An 18,951-nucleotide genomic window follows, 5' to 3' on the forward strand; every position below is an offset into this window, starting at 1 on the left:
AAGTCCCGTGCTGCACCAATTGCCAAAGCCAAGACAAAGAACATAATCACCCTGCGTACAGTCAAACATGTCCAGATTGGATAAAGTGGGATCGCATTGCTAGGATCAATGTCCGTTATTCCTAAGGGCCTCCCAACAGTAAATACCATTAGTAAACACAGCATCACTCTTGTCCAATGCAATCTAGGACGGGGAAATAATGCCTTTCAAGAACTAGTACAATGTGCTAGAGACAAAGAGTATGACATCATTTGCATAACCGAACCTTTCATCAGTAAGAATAAAACATCAGTTAAGGACATTGACGGCTATGATCTGTACCAACACAGTGATGTCAATTATAGAAATAAAGCATGCATTGCTGTAAGGAAGAAGCTTGGAAATTATATCGGGCTAACTCAATTTGATACCACCAACTTCATCGCTGCTGAATTTACACTAAATAGTAACAGGAAATTACTGGTCTCCTCCGTCTACATTGAGCCGGGTGAGGATCCCTCACGCACGATGATGCACCTGGAGCAATATCTCCAACAGTTTGCCAATAGGGAACACATCGTGTGCGGGGATTTTAACGGGTGGCACACCACATGGGGATCTGCAAGAAATAATGACCGGGGTAAAGAAATACATGACCTGGCTATCAACTACGACTTGATTAGCTGCAATATAGGCAATGAACCCACGTTTGAATCAGTATCACACGGCCAAATTAGGCACTCTATAGTTGACCTCACCTTTGCTACTCCACGCACAGCAAACAATATTTTGGACTGGAAGGTTAACAATGAAATTATTCCATCTTCTGACCACCACGGAATTGAATTTAAAATCAAATCGGACAACATGCGGACGAATAGGAAAAAATCTACATCAACATACAAATACCAGACTGATAGAACAAATTGGGACAATTTCAAAACTAAACTTAAACAAAATATTGAGGCTAGCACTATACTTACGACTGACATAGACGAACTTGACAATAATGGACTTGATAAGTATATAAAAGACATGACCAATGCTATTCTGAAAACCTGTGATGCAACACTCACTCTTAAAAAACCATATCAAAAGATTCCGTGGTGGACACAAGAACTGACAGAAATGAAGAAAAAGGTTATATCGCTGCATCACCGTTTACAAGACCTTAAACGGAGTAAAAAGGACATCACCAACATATTAAAAGAACTTCATGATGCAAGAGCAGAATACTCCAGCAAAATAAGAACAACTTCGACAGAACATTTCAGAGATTTCTGCAGCCGCCAAGGAAAGGATGATGTCTGGTCTGTGACGAATCGCCTTTTGAAGAGCACACCGCAGCCGCAACCACCTGCAACATTAAAAACAGACAATGGTACTTACACAACATCTATCCTGGATACCGCAGAGAAGCTCGCCGCTAAGTTCTTCCCAGTAGACGCTGCCGCTGATGATACTCCACACCACCTGCAAATAAGAGAAACAGTTGTTAATAATATAGTAAACCATGAACCTGCAATAGAAAACAATGAGCCGCAATTTACCACTCAGGAAGTTTTAGAAATCATTAAAAATATGAGCCCTAAAAGGGCACCAGGGATTGACCATCTTACTGCTGACATCTGCAAGCACTATATAGAATGTTACCTTGAAACTATAACTAAATTATACAACAGATGCTTAACGCTTAAATACTTTCCTGCATGCTGGAAAATCGCATACATTAGAACAATACCCAAACCAAGCAAAACAAATTACAAAGATATATCTGCCTACCGACCTATTGGTTTGATTAATGTATTTGGAAAGATATTGGAAAAACTAATTGCCACTAGACTAACGTACTTCATGCAGGTCAATAATGCCTGCAGTACCAGGCAATATGGTTTCAAGGAGCAGTGCTCCACTACTGATGCCCTAAATAATGCAATCAGTAAGCTGAAAATGTGCAAAAGCAACAACAGGCTTGCTGTGGCCATATCGCTTGATATTGCAGGGGCTTTTGATAATGCCTGGTGGCCTGCACTGATTAAAAGGCTCTCAGATATAAACTGTCCACACAACCTTCTAAAAATAATTTGCAGTTACCTTACTGACCGAAAAATCACCTTAAGTTATTCCGATATAACAATAACAAAGGAGCAAACCAGAGGATGTGTCCAAGGCTCGGTACTTGGGCCTATCTTCTGGAATGCCATTGTTGACACTTTACTGGAGCAAGACCTTGCAGATGGTAACTTCGTCCAGGCTTATGCTGACGACGTTTTGCTTATTTGTTCTGGAAAGGATAAACAAGAATTAGAAACTAATGCCAATAATATATTAAACGCCGCTTATCGGTGGGGAGAAAACAATAAGCTGAAGTTTGGCCCCCTAAAGACTAAAATGATCGCCTACACCCCAAAAGCTAAAGCCGCCAAGATTTACATGAATAATATACTGATACCATTCGACACACACTTCAAATTGCTAGGTGTTATTATTGACCAACATCTGAATTTTATCCGCCACACTGAGTACATCATTAAAAAGGCGCAAGCTATTTACAAGAGACTGTGCATATTTGTTAAGCCCACGTGGGGAGTTCATTCTGCAAATATAAATACAATATATAGGCAAGTAATAGAACCTATCATAACTTACGCAGCTGAAATTTGGGGACATGCAACCAATTTCAAAAAAGTACGCACTTCCTTACTCAGCCTCCAGCGCGGTTTTGCAATAAAAATCCTCCATGGATTCAGAACCTTGCCCACTATATCATCTATCGCGCTGGCGGGACTGACACCTCTACCTGAGAAAGTTCAGGAAGTTGCATCAATTGAAAAGGTCAAGAGATCTAAAGTCACAAAATTCCTACCCAATGACATCCTTTATGATAAGAGAGTCCCTATCACAGAACTATTGCATCCTGTCTCGCGACCACAGATTGAAATAAAAGACATAAACAACAATGATGATCTGGAACCATACTACTCCACCGACATGCACAGAGTATATACTGATGGCAGTAAGCATGATGGAGTAGTAGGGGCAGCAGTAGTCATACATTACCCAGACGGCCGCAGCACAACAAATAAGCTCAAGCTGCACAGTAGTTGCACTGTTTTCCAGGCGGAGTGTTTGGCAATTGAGAAGGCGTGTAATTTATGTCAGACGCTCGGACTGGAACAGGCAACTATATTCTCTGACTCAAAGGCCGCACTTTCTGAACTATCCAACAGAAATAGCACTAATGCGATCATAAATAGGACTCATAGAACCATCGTCCATATGAAAGAACGTGGACAGAACATCCAATTCTGCTGGATCAAGGCGCATGCCGGCCTCCTTGGCAATGAGGCGGCTGACATGGCAGCCAAGTTAGCCGCGTCACAACACAAATCCCCGGACTATGACAGATTTCCCATGTCTTACCATAAAATAAATTTGCGTGCGGAAACAACTAGAATACAGGATGCTGCATACCAAAGCTGTACAACAGGAGCACATACAAAACAATGGCTACCTACGTTAGAGCACATAACAACTTTCAGGAAGAACTTTGAGCTCACTTTCCAAATAACCCAAATTATTACGGGACATGGGTACAATAAAACGTATCTCAAGAGACATCACATTGTAGATAATAATACGTGTCCATGTGACGATGATTCACCACAAACAATGAAACACCTCCTAGAAAGCTGCCCACGATATGCAAACACAAGGTTGAATCATGAAATATTATGTGAAATAAACAAAATAGATCCATATAATTTAGCAGAGATAATTCAAAAAGAAGCAACTAAGGATACATTCATCAACCATATTAATCACATCATTAATACTCTAAAAAAGTTCAATAATACATAGTGTAAATGACATTGCATGTAACTTGTAACAAACAGGAAAATTTTAATTAATTCATTATTAATACATATTCTAGGATAAAATAATAATTTGTAACACTTATCACAGCTATAACAATAGGTTACCCGTATCACCAGCGGGAACCTTCATAGTTTTATGTCCAACGGTCGCCCGTATCCCTCGCGAGGGCCGTTGGAACTATTCATAGTTTTAACTAAAAAAAAAAAAAAAAAAAAAAAAACCTAACCTAACCTAACCTAACCTAACCTAACCTAACCTAACCTAACCTAACCTAACCTAACCTAACCTAACCTAACCTAACCTAACCTAACCTAACCTAACCTAACCTAACCTAACCTAACCTAACCTAACCTAACCTAACCTAACCTAACCTAACCTAACCTAACCTAACCTAACCTAACCTAACCTAACCTAACCTAACCTAACCTAACCTAACCTAACCTAACCTAACCTAACCTAACCTAACCTAACCTAACCTAACCAACCGATTTTAAAGTGACCTAATATAACCCGATTTCGCTCATTTTTGGAATATAAGTAATACTAATTTAGCCGCATCTTTTGGTACTATTCTCATCTCCGTGACCCTTCTGGTTACGGAGAAATTTAATTTTTTCTTATTTTTCAAAAAATTTCTATCTTAAAAAATTCATAACTCTGTCAGTTTTCAATATTTTCTCCTCGTTTCTTCACTAGTAGACCCAGCTCAGTTAGCTCTATATCTTTACATTTAAATATCATTTCTATCGGAACATTTTTCATACTAAACTTTTAAATTTCAATAAAAAATTTAAATTATTTCTATTTTTTTTCAAAATTTCAAGTACTAGCCATCAGAAATTCTTAATTTTGGTTTCGTTTAATCCATTAAATTAACTTGCATCTTTTTGTCATATAAATTTTTCCTCTAAGTCATACCGTTTTTTAGTAAAATCCCAAATCAACAATTTTTTCTTAAATTTAAAATTATCTCATCCAATTGTGAAAATATAATCGTAAAAAATGGCTGGAGTCTTCCGCACCCCACCAAATTCACCTAAAAAACAGAAAAAAGTAGCAAACTCACCCCAAAATTTCCCCGATATGGGCAATCAACAAAAATTTGATGTGGTGACGGGAACTGCTGACGGGACCTGCGGGGAGCCCGCTGAGCGCCTTGCTGAGCCTGGCACCTCCTCCCGTCATAGTGTCCCTGTTGGGCCACCGCAGATGACAACAACAGACATCCCTTCGACGCTGGCTCCAGCGTTGACTGTGGAAAAAATAACAGGACCGCGACCGACAAGCCCGATTCCTGCCTCTGGAGAGCTGACTGCCATGCTGACCACCTCAGAACCCCGCCGATCTGGATCCACGGAGATGGAGAGGCTTTTGTGGTCGAGCAGAGACTCTATCACCAGTAGTCCTGGCACGAAAACCCGCGCAGACAGGTATCGGACCGAGATTGAACGACACGCAGATAACATCACAGCGCAATTAAAACAAAACAAAAGTGTCACAAAACTAAATAAAGATAGCATAAATAAATCTGTGGTGGCAATACTGGAGGCCACCCGCAGATTTACCAGCGAACTGGAGGTACTTGGTGTTGCACACGTGGAACCCGACGTGATGCCAACACGTACACAAGGACCTGCTCTGGATCCTGTCAAACTGAAGAACGACATCATTGCTGGAGTGCAGGAAGAGTTGACCAAAATACGAACTGAACAACAGGTTATAAATGACAGGCTTCTGGCTGCCATTAATGAGGAAAGAAGAGAGGAGGATGGGCCAGAAGAAGAGACCTTTGCAACGATCGTAAGTAGGAAAAACAGAAAGAAACACAGATCCGAAGCTGCGACTATGGCAGCTGCTGCCGCTGCGGGCATTAACACTGAAGAAGACGACCTGACTTCACCCGCAGTGGGAAGGCCGTACAAGCCGAAACCCAGTCGCATAAACACACCACCTCCAACAAACTTTGTCGTTATCCTAGAGTCTATCGACCCAAGGCAGGACGGCAAAGATGTTCTTAAAGAAATAAAGGAAAAGGTTGACGTAGTCAATATTGGAGTGGGAATCAAAAGTGTCAGAGAGACAAGGAACAAAAAGGTTGTAATCAACTGCGATTCAAACGAGGATAGGCAGAAACTTAGCACTGCAATAAAAGCTAAAACAACTAATATCACAGTTGGCACACCCAAACTGCGGAATCCGTCTCTGCGGATCATTGGCGTCATCCCAGAATATGCAAATGCAAAGATTGAGGACGCAATGATCAAGCAGAATACGAGACTACTGGAGGGCATAACAAAGGACCAAAAAACCGTGAAGTACGTACGAACGGTTAAGGGTCGAAATGACTCTATAAAAAATGTCATAGTGGAAGCCAGTCCTCAAATGTGGGCTGCGATACAAGGACAGAAAGTACGCATTGGATATCAATCTGTCATGGCTGTGGACCAGTCTCCAGTTCTGCAGTGTTTCAATTGCTTTGGGTTTGGACATCGTGCGTCAGAATGCAAATCTGACGCGAGGTGTGCCTACTGTGCGGAACATCATGATACACGAAGCTGCAATAACCGAGGAACGGTATCGCGCTGCGTAAACTGTGTGAACAGTGGCAGTAATGAACGGGACCATAAGCACAACGCCTTCAGTCAGACTTGCCAAGAGTGGATAAAATGGGACCGTATAGCCCGTGCGGCTATACGTTACTGCTAAGGGCGTCCCAACTGGTGCAAATAATAGGATAAACCATATTAAAGCAGTGCAATGTAACCTTGGGCGCGGATATCCTGCAATGCATGAACTCATTCAGTGTGCCAAACAAAATGAGTATGATGTCATTTTTATTACTGAGCCGTTTGTTGGTAACAAAACCACCATGAGCAGTATCGACGGGTATGACATATACCAACATGCTGACACCAACAGTAGAACAAAGGCATGTATCGCGATTCGTAAAAAGCTGGGCAATTACATTGGCATTACACAGCTAATGACAACAAATTTTTCCCCCGTACTGCTCACGATTGGAAATAAGAAAGTGCTGTTATCTTCGATATACATTGAACCTGGAGAAGATCCGATCAATACGTTAAGCCATGTAGAGCATGTACTAAGGGAGTACCCAAACATTGATCACATACTCTGTGGAGACATGAATGGGTGGCACACCTCGTGGGGATCTATAAGAAATAACGACAGGGGCAAGGACATATATGATCTAATAGTTACCAACGATCTTGCGATTTGCAATGTGGGCGATGAGCCTACTTTTGAAAAAGTCACACACGGACAAATTCGATACTCTATAGTGGACCTGACTTTAACCACTATTGGCATTGCAAGGAAAATCACGGATTGGAACGTTAATCATGGGATAGTGCCTTCCTCGGACCATCATGGAATAGAGTTTCAAATTAACGCAAACATCGAAAGAAATAATAAGAAAGCGTCGTTATCCACATACAAATACAATACAGAACGGGTGAAATGGGAAAACTTTACCGAAAAACTAAAGGAGAACATTCAGCGTTCTGGATTGGATAATACAGATATAGACAACCTTAATCCTAATGAAATTGACATTTATATTGCAAACCTAACTAAAAATATTACAAAAACTTGTGACAAGATTCTATGTCGTAAGAAGCCGCACATCAGGATTCCATGGTGGACCGAGGAACTCACTAATATGAAAAAGAATGTGATCCGCCTGCATCATCGACTGCAAGATTTAAAACGTGGTAGAAAAGATTTAACAAATATACTCCGAGAACTTTCCGAAGCTAGAGTAGAATATGCCCAACTCATTAGAACTACGTCCAACAATCACTTTCGTGACTTCTGCAAAAGTCAGGGTAAGGACGACGTGTGGACAGTCACGAACCGTCTGCTTAAAAGTGCTCCTCAACCACAACCTCCCTCAACTCTAAAAATACAAGGAAATACTTACACGTTAACTACACAGGATACCGCCGCTAAACTCGCTGCTAAATTCTTCCCCGATGATACTGCTGCCCAGGATACCGCACACCACCTGCAACAAAGAAACAATGCACAAGTAATTAATAATACACATGAAAATAATAATATAACAGATGAACCCCCATTCACTACACCTGAATTAATTGAAGTCATCAACAGCATGAGTCCGAAGCGCGCGCCAGGAATGGACAGCTTAACTGCTGATATCTGCAAGCATGTAATAAACACCTATCCGACACAAATGACAAAACTCTACAACAGATGCCTTCAAATTAACTATTTCCCGGCTTGCTGGAAAGTAGCTTACATAAAAACTATTCCAAAACCGGGTAAGGATAATTATAAAGACATTTCTGCATATAGACCCATTGGGCTAATTAACGTACTTGGAAAAGTTCTCGAAAAACTTATTGCCATTAGATTAACATACTTTATGCGCACAAATAACATCTGTAGCCCACAACAATACGGTTTTAAGGAACAGTGCTCCACGACTGACGCGCTGAACAGAGCAGTGAACAACATAAAACACTATAAGTCAAAACAGAAGCTTGTGGTTGCTATCTCCCTCGACATAGAGGGGGCTTTTGACCACGCTTGGTGGCCTGCTCTGTTGAGTCGTCTGAAGGCGGTTCACTGTCCCAGAAACATATACAATACCATATGCAGTTATTTAACTGACAGAAAAGTCGTCCTAAATTATGCAGATGCCACTCACACCAAGGAGCAGTCCCGGGGATGTGTCCAGGGTTCTGTTCTGGGACCTATTTTCTGGAACACAATCGTGGACACATTGCTGGAGACTCCTTTGCCTGAGGGATGTCATTTGCAGGCATATGCAGATGACATTCTGTTGATTTGTTCCGGTGACAACATAAATCAACTTGAAACAATCACAAACAACATATTAGAAAATATTTACAAATGGGGGGAAGATAATAAATTAAAATTTGGGGCACATAAAACAAAAATGATTACACCGACCCTTAAGGCCAAAGCATCCAAAATCATAATGAACCACACGCCTATCACCTTCAGTGAACATTTTAAACTGTTAGGAATAATAATAGACCAAAATTTAAACTTTATTAAACACTCAGAATTTACAATAAAAAAGGCGCAAAACATCTTCAAAAGGTTATGCATTTTTGTTAAACCAACCTGGGGAGTACACTCAGATAATATAAATGTTATATATAGACAAGTGATTGAACCAATTATAACTTATGGTGCGGAGATTTGGTATACGGCAGTAAATTATAAGAAAGTTCAAGAATCTCTATTAAGGCTTCAACGCAGTTTTGCAATCAAAATTATCCATGGATTTAGAACTCTGCCCACCATAGGCTCTATTGCGTTGGCAGGGTTAACACCATTGCCACTCAAAGTTAAAGAGGTTGCGTCACGAGAGATAACCAAACGCACCAGAACTACCAAATACTTACCTGAAGATATATTATATGATAAAAGGGTACCTGTGGAGGAACTCTTACATCCTGCCAAGAGAACTGACATCGCGATCACAGAGGTACTCACACAGGAGGACTTAGACCCGTACTACTCTACTGAAATGAACAGGATTTTTACGGACGGCAGTAAGCATGATGATGCGGTTGGCGCTGCTGTGGTAATATATCACCCTGATGGTGGAGAAACTACGAAGAAATATAAACTTCACAGCAGCTGCACTGTGTTCCAGGCTGAGTGCCTGGCTATAGAACAAGCATGTCAACTGTGTCTTACGCTTGGCCTGGAACAATCAACAGTATTTTCTGATTCCAAATCTGCCTTAAATGAACTGATGTGCCGCAGTAGTACTAACACCACAATTAACAGTGCACAAAAGGCAATAGTACAAATCACCAACCGAGGACATGAAATTAGGTTTTCCTGGATAAAAGCTCACGCCGGATTATTGGGAAATGAGGCTGCCGATGCTGCGGCAAAGCACGCGGCTACGCTGCACAGGCAGCCTGATTTCCACAAATTTCCACTATCTTACCACCTAAAAAACCTCCGAGCAGACACCTATTCAACGCATAACCAAATTTATCAGAATAGCACCACAGGATTACATCTGAAAGCTTTGGCACCTACGCTGCAACACATCAAAGAAATACGAAAGCACACTCCATTAACGTTTCAGCTCACTCAGGTTTTGACAGGACATGGGTACAACAAGGTCTATTTACACAGACACAAAATTACTGACGACAACGCTTGCCCGTGCGATAATACAACTCCGCAGACTATGAAACACCTTCTTGAAGATTGTCCTAAATACTCCGTCAGGCGACTGGAACATGAAATACTCTGCAATATGTTAAATATTGACCCATATGACATTGGACAAGTAATTCAAAAAGAAAGCACGCTGGAAACCTATATAAAGCATATTAATTACATCGTAAATACACTAAAGAAATTTAACAACACTTAGAATAATTGAACAGATATAAATGCATAATAGGAATAAAATAACAGGAATAAAATAACAAATTGGAACAACACAGTAACTGTTAACCTACAGGTTGCCCGTATCCTCAGCGGGAACCTTCTAAGAAACGTCCAACGGTCGCCCGTACCAATAGCGAGGGCCGTTGGCACTATTCGAAGTCTAATACAAAAAAAAAAAAAAAAAAAAAACCTAACCTAACCTAACCTAACCTAACCTAACCTAACCTAACCTAACCTAACCTAACCTAACCTAACCTAACCTAACCTAACCTAACCTAACCTAACCTAACCTAACCTAACCTAACCTAACCTAACCTAACCTAACCTAACCTAACCTAACCTAACCTAACCTAACCTAACCTAACCTAACCTAACCTAACCTAACCTAACCTAACCTAACCTAACCTAACCTAACCTAACCTAACCTAACCAAGCTTTCGCAAATACACTTAAAATATCCGCATTCACCCCATTTTCGGAACATAAGCTCTCCTAATTTCTCCGCATCTTTTAAGACTATCCCGACCTCCGGGACTCTTCTAGTTCCGGAGATATTCCCATTTTCCCCTTTTTTGCTCAATACTTCAAAATCTTCAAATTTCAAAAATTCGTAACTTTCTTTCTATCACTCCGATTTTCCTCATCTTTGTATCTATCGTCTCTAAATAATTTACTCTTTCCTATCGTTATCAGTTTTTGTAATTTTATTTAACCTTTCCTAACAAAATTTTCAAAATTCACTTTTTGGCATATAAAATTTTTACTTCAAAATTTCATAACTTATTTTTGGTTTACGCTAAATTATTTCCGTTTTCTGTCTTGAATAGACATTAATCACCGTCATCTTTTTCATCTGCTGGACAACCTTGCTGACGTCTAGTTGCCAAGTAATTTAATTTTCTTCATCGTAGATTTTCGAATCATTTGTTTTTATATTATAAAAATTTGTTTTTAAATTTGTTTTGTCATCAAATAATATCATAGTAATTTCATCATCATTAATTGTGTAATTTCTAACTTAACTAACTAAATATAAAATAGAAAATAGTAGATTTTAAAATAAAAAATGAGTACTGAGAGCCTTAATCTTAACATGGAAGACTTTGATCAGCTCTACACCTCACCGCTGGGCGCGATTGCTCAGCGAGCGCGTACACCGTCGACAGAGCGCGGTGCTAACATCCATCCGGTGCTGGAGCTGATTGATGAGCTTGCCGGCGACCTTGAACAGGAATCGCGAATCATTCTTGAGAACCTTGAGACCACACACAACCATCGCAGCGTCACGGTAGAAAACAAAAGGCAAATCAAGACCGCGGCGAAAAACGTTACGTCCATATTTGCGAGTTACGCGAGGCAAATGCGTGCGCAAATCAGGACAATCTTAAATGCAACACCCACCCCCACAGACCAGTCGTCTAAAGGGGTCCAAACAGACTCTGACGATGGTCTACGGGCGCAGGCAGCGGACGTCGTAGCGACTGTCCAGACAGAGCTGAACCTAATTCGTGAGGAGCAGAAGGCCCTCAACGATTTAGTTAAAAACGCACTAAGTGGAGCTGAGTCGGGCAGCCCCACACCACAAAGTCGTCCAACATACAGCGACAAAGTAAAAGCTGTAGCAACACCTAAAAACAACGTCGCACTGGTAGCGACGATTGAAAATTCACAGTCGACTGCTGAGGCAATGGGCACCATTCGAGGCAAGATCTCATTCAAAACAAAAGATTACGCACCTACAAAAATCAAACCACTTAGTAACAACAAAGTTAGAATCGAATTCGAAAACAAAACTCAGCGGGACGAAACATTGCACAGGCTGAACACCAACAACATTAAAGCTGAGCCGGCCAGGACCCTTACACCGATGGTCATTCTGAAGGGGATCCACAAGGATACCGTGAAGGACGAACTTGTCGACATAATCTCCTCTCAGAACCCATCGGTGGGGGCCACCCTGAGCGACGAACATAAGCTCCAGCTATGTTTCGTCACTAACAACCGCAATAAGAACCTCTACAACGCGGTTCTTAGGTGCCCACCTGCAACATGGAGAGTGATCATGCAACTCGGAAGGCTCAACATAGAGCATCAGCGCATACACGCTGAAGAGCACTCTCCATTCAAACAGTGCCTTGGATGCCTGCAGTTCGGACACACACGCGTCCACTGCAAGGCAGTAGTTAAACCCTGTTCACACTGCGCCGACCATTCTCACAATTTTAAAAACTGCCCGAATCGCAACATCATCCCAAAATGCTATAATTGCAATAACCACAACCAAAAATATAAAACCCATCATGACACAAACCACACCGCAGTAAGCAACAATTGTCCACGCCTTGCTGCAGCAAAGAAAAATATTGAAGAAAGGATCAGCTATGATTAAGCAATTCATGGCTTCCTATAATTAAACGTAATCAATTCCTAGTTCCCTGTAAAGTAATTCTTCAAAACATAAATAGTTGTAACATTACAATAGCTAAAATCCGAACATAAATATATATATAACAAAAATAACCATATATAAATCAAAATTATCTATGGACCTATGGCCGCCCGTATCTTTGCGGGGACCATATGTCTTTAAAGCTAAACAACGGTAACAAAGTCAAGTTCCTAAACTGTGCATTATTGTCACACTTTGATGATGATGCCAAACTTGACATCAATAACTAACAAGAAAACTTCGCATATGTCACCGCGGGCAAAGGGTCGCCCGTATTCATAGCGAGGGCCCTTTGCCTTCAACTGACAAATTTTAACTCTTAAAAAAAAAAAAAAAAAAAAAAAAAACCTAACCTAACCTAACCTAACCTAACCCGCCGTGTGGTGCCGGCGTTTAGAATAGCACCACCCCATCTCGTCCCGTGGGTGTCGTAAAAGGCGACTAAGGGATAACCGACGGACGGGCAGCAGCGTCCGTTGAGTATTGTAATAACACCCACTGCGGTCCCAACTCGTATACTCAACCAAACTTCTCATATAAAACCTCCATCGCAAAAATCAAACCCCTAAATTAAATACAATCACACAAAAACCTCAACTAAAATTTCAAACAACTTATTTCTTAAAACTCATATCCCTATCATAAAAACAAAATCAACATCACAAAACTCAACCTGGGCCCATGGCCGCCCGTAATCTATGCGGGGACCATGGGTCCATAAATAGCTAAACCACAAAAAACAACGCCGGGCCTCTAAACCGAGCATCACCATTGCTTTCCGTCTGATGGTGATGCCGGGCCCGGCATCGCATAACTCACTAAAGCCATTCGCATATGTCACCTCGGGCACAGGGTCGCCCGTATCCCTAGCGAGGGCCCTGTGTCTTCAAATGACGCAACAAACCTTTCAAAAAAAAAAAAAAAAAAACCTAACCTAACCTAACCTAACCTAACCTAACCTAACCTAACCTAACCTAACCTAACCTAACCTAAATAAATATATACTTATGCATATTACATATATTTGTACTGTATGTATGTAGGTACTGTAACCTAACATGACCAAACCTAACCTAACATGACCTAACCTAACCTTATCTACACCACACCATAAAGTCCACACCAACCACACACACACTCCGGCCCCTTTACCGTATAAAAAGAAAAGGTACATAAGGTTAGGTCAGATTAGGTTAGGTCATGTAAGGTTAGGTTAGGTTAGGTTTGTTTTTTTCTCCTCTTATTATCGTTTTTTGCCAAAAACTTAATTATATATAGGTCTGTTTTAAAACAATTAATATAGTACCTTCTCTCATATTACAGGTGTGAAGCAGTCTGGCTCAACAATGTTTACGTGTCTCTTTCCCAGACAGGAACAATCCCGCAATTCACACATTGCTGCCATCATCCTTGTCTGAAATCAGGATAAGTTTAATTTTCATTTATTTATTGCATACATATTATTACCTATTGCCTAATATCTAAATTTAGTAGTCCATGTATACTTCCGAAAATAATTTAAAATACATTACAATCATTTGTTTCGCAGTCACAGTAAATAGTAGTTATTCAATGTAAATAACTATACTAAAAATAACAATAAGGATTAAAATATTATATTAAAAAATACAGTGATGTCAATAAACAAATAATAATAATAATAATAATCGAATTTGAAATATCGTGAGTCATACTAACATGTAAATAACTATACTAATAATAACAATAAGGATTAGAATATTGCAGTGATGTCAATAAACAAATTATTAGAATTTAAAATATCCTGAGTCATACTAACACTAAGTAATAATAATAACTAGCTTGTAATTAGCTAAATACTAATAATGTCAATTCACTAAATCATTCCATTATATTGAGACAAAGGTAAAAAGGTTAGATTAGGTTAGGTCATATTTAATGCAACTTATAATATTTTTTTGTTAAGAACTTCATTTATGATACAAGCTTTTACTTTTATTTCCACAGGCAACTAATACTAGTCGAGACAATTCTACAACCCCAAAAAAATTTACATTGGTTTACCACCTACTGTTTCCATCATCAGATGGTACCATAATATTGCATTGTCACCCAACATACATATCTATGCAAGTTTGTATGGTAATGTATATCATATATTTTTTTTAGATTTTTTTCATTCCGTTATTTGAGAAGTTACAGGGGGGGACACACATTTTACCACCATTTGAAGACCTATCCATAGATATCCCACACGTATGGGTTGGATGAAAAAAGATTTTTTGAGTTACAGTTCTAAGTATGGGGAACCCCCAAAATTTATTGTTTTATCTCTATTTTTGTGTGAAAATCTTAATGCGGTTCATAGAATACATCTACTTACCAAGTTTGAACAGTATAGCTCTTATAGTTTCGGAAAAAAGTGGCTGTGACATAAACGGACAGACAGACAGACAGACGGACGGACATGATGAATCTATAAGGGTCCCGTTTTTTGACATTTGGCTATGGAACCCTAAAAATCAGCTATTAAATTAACTGACATACACTCTTGCATGGAATAACACTCTTTATGAGCAAGTGTGCCTTGATAAACACATAAACAATCATTGTTTGTTACAAAACAGAAAAAGAAAATTAAATAAATCCACTGTGCCGCCGACTTGACATATATTGGACCACCCAACGGATCACACCACAGTATACAGACAAACATCTAATTAACATCAATCCCCACCAGTACAAACAACTTTAATTTAACTCACATTCATTATCCGCATGCATGCAAACTGACACTCCAAACCATCTGCCACGGACTGGACCGACGGGCGAGGCATTAACTCTTCTTCTTCTCCTTTTTCCTGGCTATTTATCCCAGTTTATTTGGGGTCAGCCCTCCCCTAGTAATCCTTCGCCACATCACACGGTTGTGGGTTGTCTGTTCTGTTCTGTTTCTCTCTTGCATATCGTTTCGTTATATACGGTATTCGGTAAGTTTTTCGTAAGCACCAAGGGGTGGCAACCTTAAAAGTACCATGGATATAATCGTTTCTTATTATGTCCATTATTATTACTCCTCCAGACCGGCGTACCATCTTCATTTGTGTGGTGTTCATCTGTTTTCCTCATCGGTCATTCTCAACTAGCGTTTTGTGCCCGTTTCTTATCGGCACCGATGTACCTACTCGCAAAACATTTATACGCAACACATACACACATACGACGACACACATAACGACGTTACTGTACTTTTATTCATATATTATGTCTCAAAAACTTTCTTTTAAAATAAAATTCAACGAAGTAAGGAAAAAATTTGATTTTGACGGCCGGTGTCACTGTCAACGGTGAGTTTTTTTTTTTTTTTTTTTTTGTACTCTATGATTTTCTGCCTGAATGGTGCCTTCGAAGTTGGAACTCGCGGCTGTACATTTGTTTTATTTCAATTTCCGCTCTCATCCACTGACGGAAATGTCATGACAGACTATATTTCGATTCCTTATCATATTAAAGTGCAGTCCAGACGGGACAATTTTTTTCCCATCTGATCAAATTGTCCGATCGACAATTCATGCTGCGAGCCGATTTCGATCGCCGATTATGACAAATATTACCGATAAACTGAGATTGGTATCAATTTGTCGTTTGGGGGCATTCTTTATTTATTTAGAGCGCTCAAATATCACCATAAAACTAAAATTTATTATTTTATTGATTCAATTGGATATTGACGCCAATCTCTCATCGGTCGATTTGATCACCCCGTCTGGGCTCCACTTAAGCTTTTAATATTTATTTATTTATTTATTTATTTATTTATTAAGTATTTCAACAAGGAAACAATTTTTTTTATATCATATCATTGATGTTTCCCACACCGTGCGTTTCATTTTGTCCGTCCCGTTGTCCAGCATCAATATCAATATAAGTACAAAAAAATATATTAAAATAAAACACAAGTACATTTTTTACACATTTCATCTATCTGCACTCTATTAGAATGCTTCTTTTCTTTTCTTTTTTTTCTTATTACTTTTACATCTACTAGGCTACAACCACGAAAATCGAAGTTCGTCAATTTCGGGCATTTTTCTCTGTCACTCTTATTACGTCTTATTGAGAGTAAAAGAGAAAGGTCCCACCAATTTGCGATAATTCGGTTGTCGCGACTGAATACGAAATGGATGTCTAGTCTATGATTTTAAACTTTCATAGACTAAAAGACCATAGATATAATATTCCATTCCATTCCACATTTCATGTACGATTAACAAAGGATTTCAACTTTATATATTATTATCAACCAGTATGATTTTGTGAGTTCGATTTTACAATAATTACCCGTTGTCTATTCTCAGTACAAAATTTGATACTCAAACCGTAGCCAAGCTGGCCAAGGTGGTGGGCAAGCTGTGCATGCGTGCGTTGTGGGTTTTTAACCAACTAATAAAATATGTTTTCTGTAATAATTGAGTTATTATATATCATAAAGTATTCATTATCGATTAGCATTTCTATGATGTTATTTTTTTTTAGTGCAGATATCGAAGCTTCTATTAATTGGCTCCATCACCACCAAAATGGCTACGGCTTGAATATTAAATTTTGTACTGAGAACAGACATCACAGATCTTTCTCTTTTACTCTTACTAAGATGTAATTAGAATGACAGAGAAAACGCCCGCAATGACGAACTTCGATTTTCGGTTTTTTATTGCATTTAGTTGTGTCTCCATATTATTTTGTCTTGATAAAACATTTCTAAGCCTCTTTAATAGCGAGCGATTCGATTATGTAGGAGAGACAGAGACATAGACAGCGAGCGAGAGAGAGAGACTATATATGTAAGATTGAAACAACGTTTTCGGCCATAATGATTATATTCACTATCTCAACTTACGCTAATCTATTACTATGTCTATCTCTGTCATTCATCTCTTCCGATCCGGTTTCCGATGAAGCTGAAAATTTGCATACATATATAAGTCTGGTGACAATGCAATATTATGATACCATCGAGATGATCTGATGATGGAGACAGGATGTGGCCATAGGAACTCTGTGATAAAACAACGTAACCTAATTGTGTTCGGGGTTTTTAGAATTGTCTCGATGAGTATTAGTTACTTGTGGAAAGAAAAGTACAGTCAGCGATAAAAGCTTGTACCAAAAATGTTTTTTTTGCCAAAAACTTATTTTATATTTAAAGTATATTGTCACGTTCAATCAATACGTTTTTTTATAGTCTGGCAAACATAACTTGTCAGTCAGTAAGAACAAGGAAAATTATACTCGTCCCTTTCTTTTGGGTGTTAGTATTAGCGTTATAATATTTTTCACTATGCACATACTTATATAGATTAAATGGTAGAGCCCTCAGATTACCTCTTAGAACGAGATGCTCTTATGGAACTTTCAGTGGGAGTAGCAGAGAAAGCGCTATGATTGTTTTTCCTTGTCACAGTTTCATTTGTTTTTATTCCCCACCGTAAATTTTAGTATGGCTTATGGTGGGTAACAAATAACCCGATCAAATTACGTAGGTTGTTTTTGGTATGTTGTCAGGAACGTGTCAAACGTGTTTTTAATTTGGCGCATTGCGTATGTTCTGTCCCTTACGGGCGCACGCATATAGCACATTCAGGGGGCTTACCGCGAAAACCGAAATTCGCAAATTGCGGGGATCTTTCTCTTTTACTCTTACTAAGACGTAATTAGAGTGACAGAGAAAAATCCCCTAAATTGACGAACTTCGATTTTCCCGGTAGGAGCCCAGTTGATCGTACCATATATATGGTCTGGGGGCCTACCGCAAAAACCGAAATTCGCAATTTCGATTTTCCCGATAGCCGCCCTGTATAGGCCCTTGACTTGAGATTGATTGACATATATATCATTGACATTGACACATTGAAAAATTATACGTACAATCAGTACAAATGCAATCTTCCTTTTTTCGCTATTTATTATTTATATATTCCCATTCAACCATTTTCTTATTCCTTCACAGGTACTCACAGCACCATCATTGGACCACATCATAGAGCAAACCCAAGGCAGGCAAGAAGAGATATGTATCAGGAGAACAGAAAGGCAGAATATCCCAATCTATGAATAATTGTAATACTCTTATGCAAACTACATTAAACAAAAAGGTTTTACATTGGATTAATTCAATATTAATCTCATATGAAACTACTTACCCTATATATTATTGTAATAACCAATATTTT

The 18,951-nt window shown here is 39.2% G+C and overlaps 1 long non-coding RNA gene across 1 annotated transcript; it reads right to left on the minus strand.

Moving 5' to 3' along the window:
* Positions 1 to 15,269: 15,269 nt before the first annotated feature.
* On the minus strand, positions 15,270 to 18,650 carry LOC133533181 (uncharacterized). Its single transcript, XR_009801824.1, has 2 exons — positions 17,292 to 18,650; positions 15,270 to 17,178 (listed from the first exon to the last, which is right to left on the minus strand). It is a non-coding gene; the product is annotated as an uncharacterized LOC133533181 (long non-coding RNA).
* Positions 18,651 to 18,951: the final 301 nt, after the last annotated feature.

The sequence above is a fragment of the Cydia pomonella genome, unplaced genomic scaffold, assembly GCF_033807575.1.
Source record: "Cydia pomonella isolate Wapato2018A unplaced genomic scaffold, ilCydPomo1 PGA_scaffold_108, whole genome shotgun sequence".
Lineage (NCBI taxonomy): Eukaryota > Metazoa > Arthropoda > Insecta > Lepidoptera > Tortricidae > Cydia > Cydia pomonella.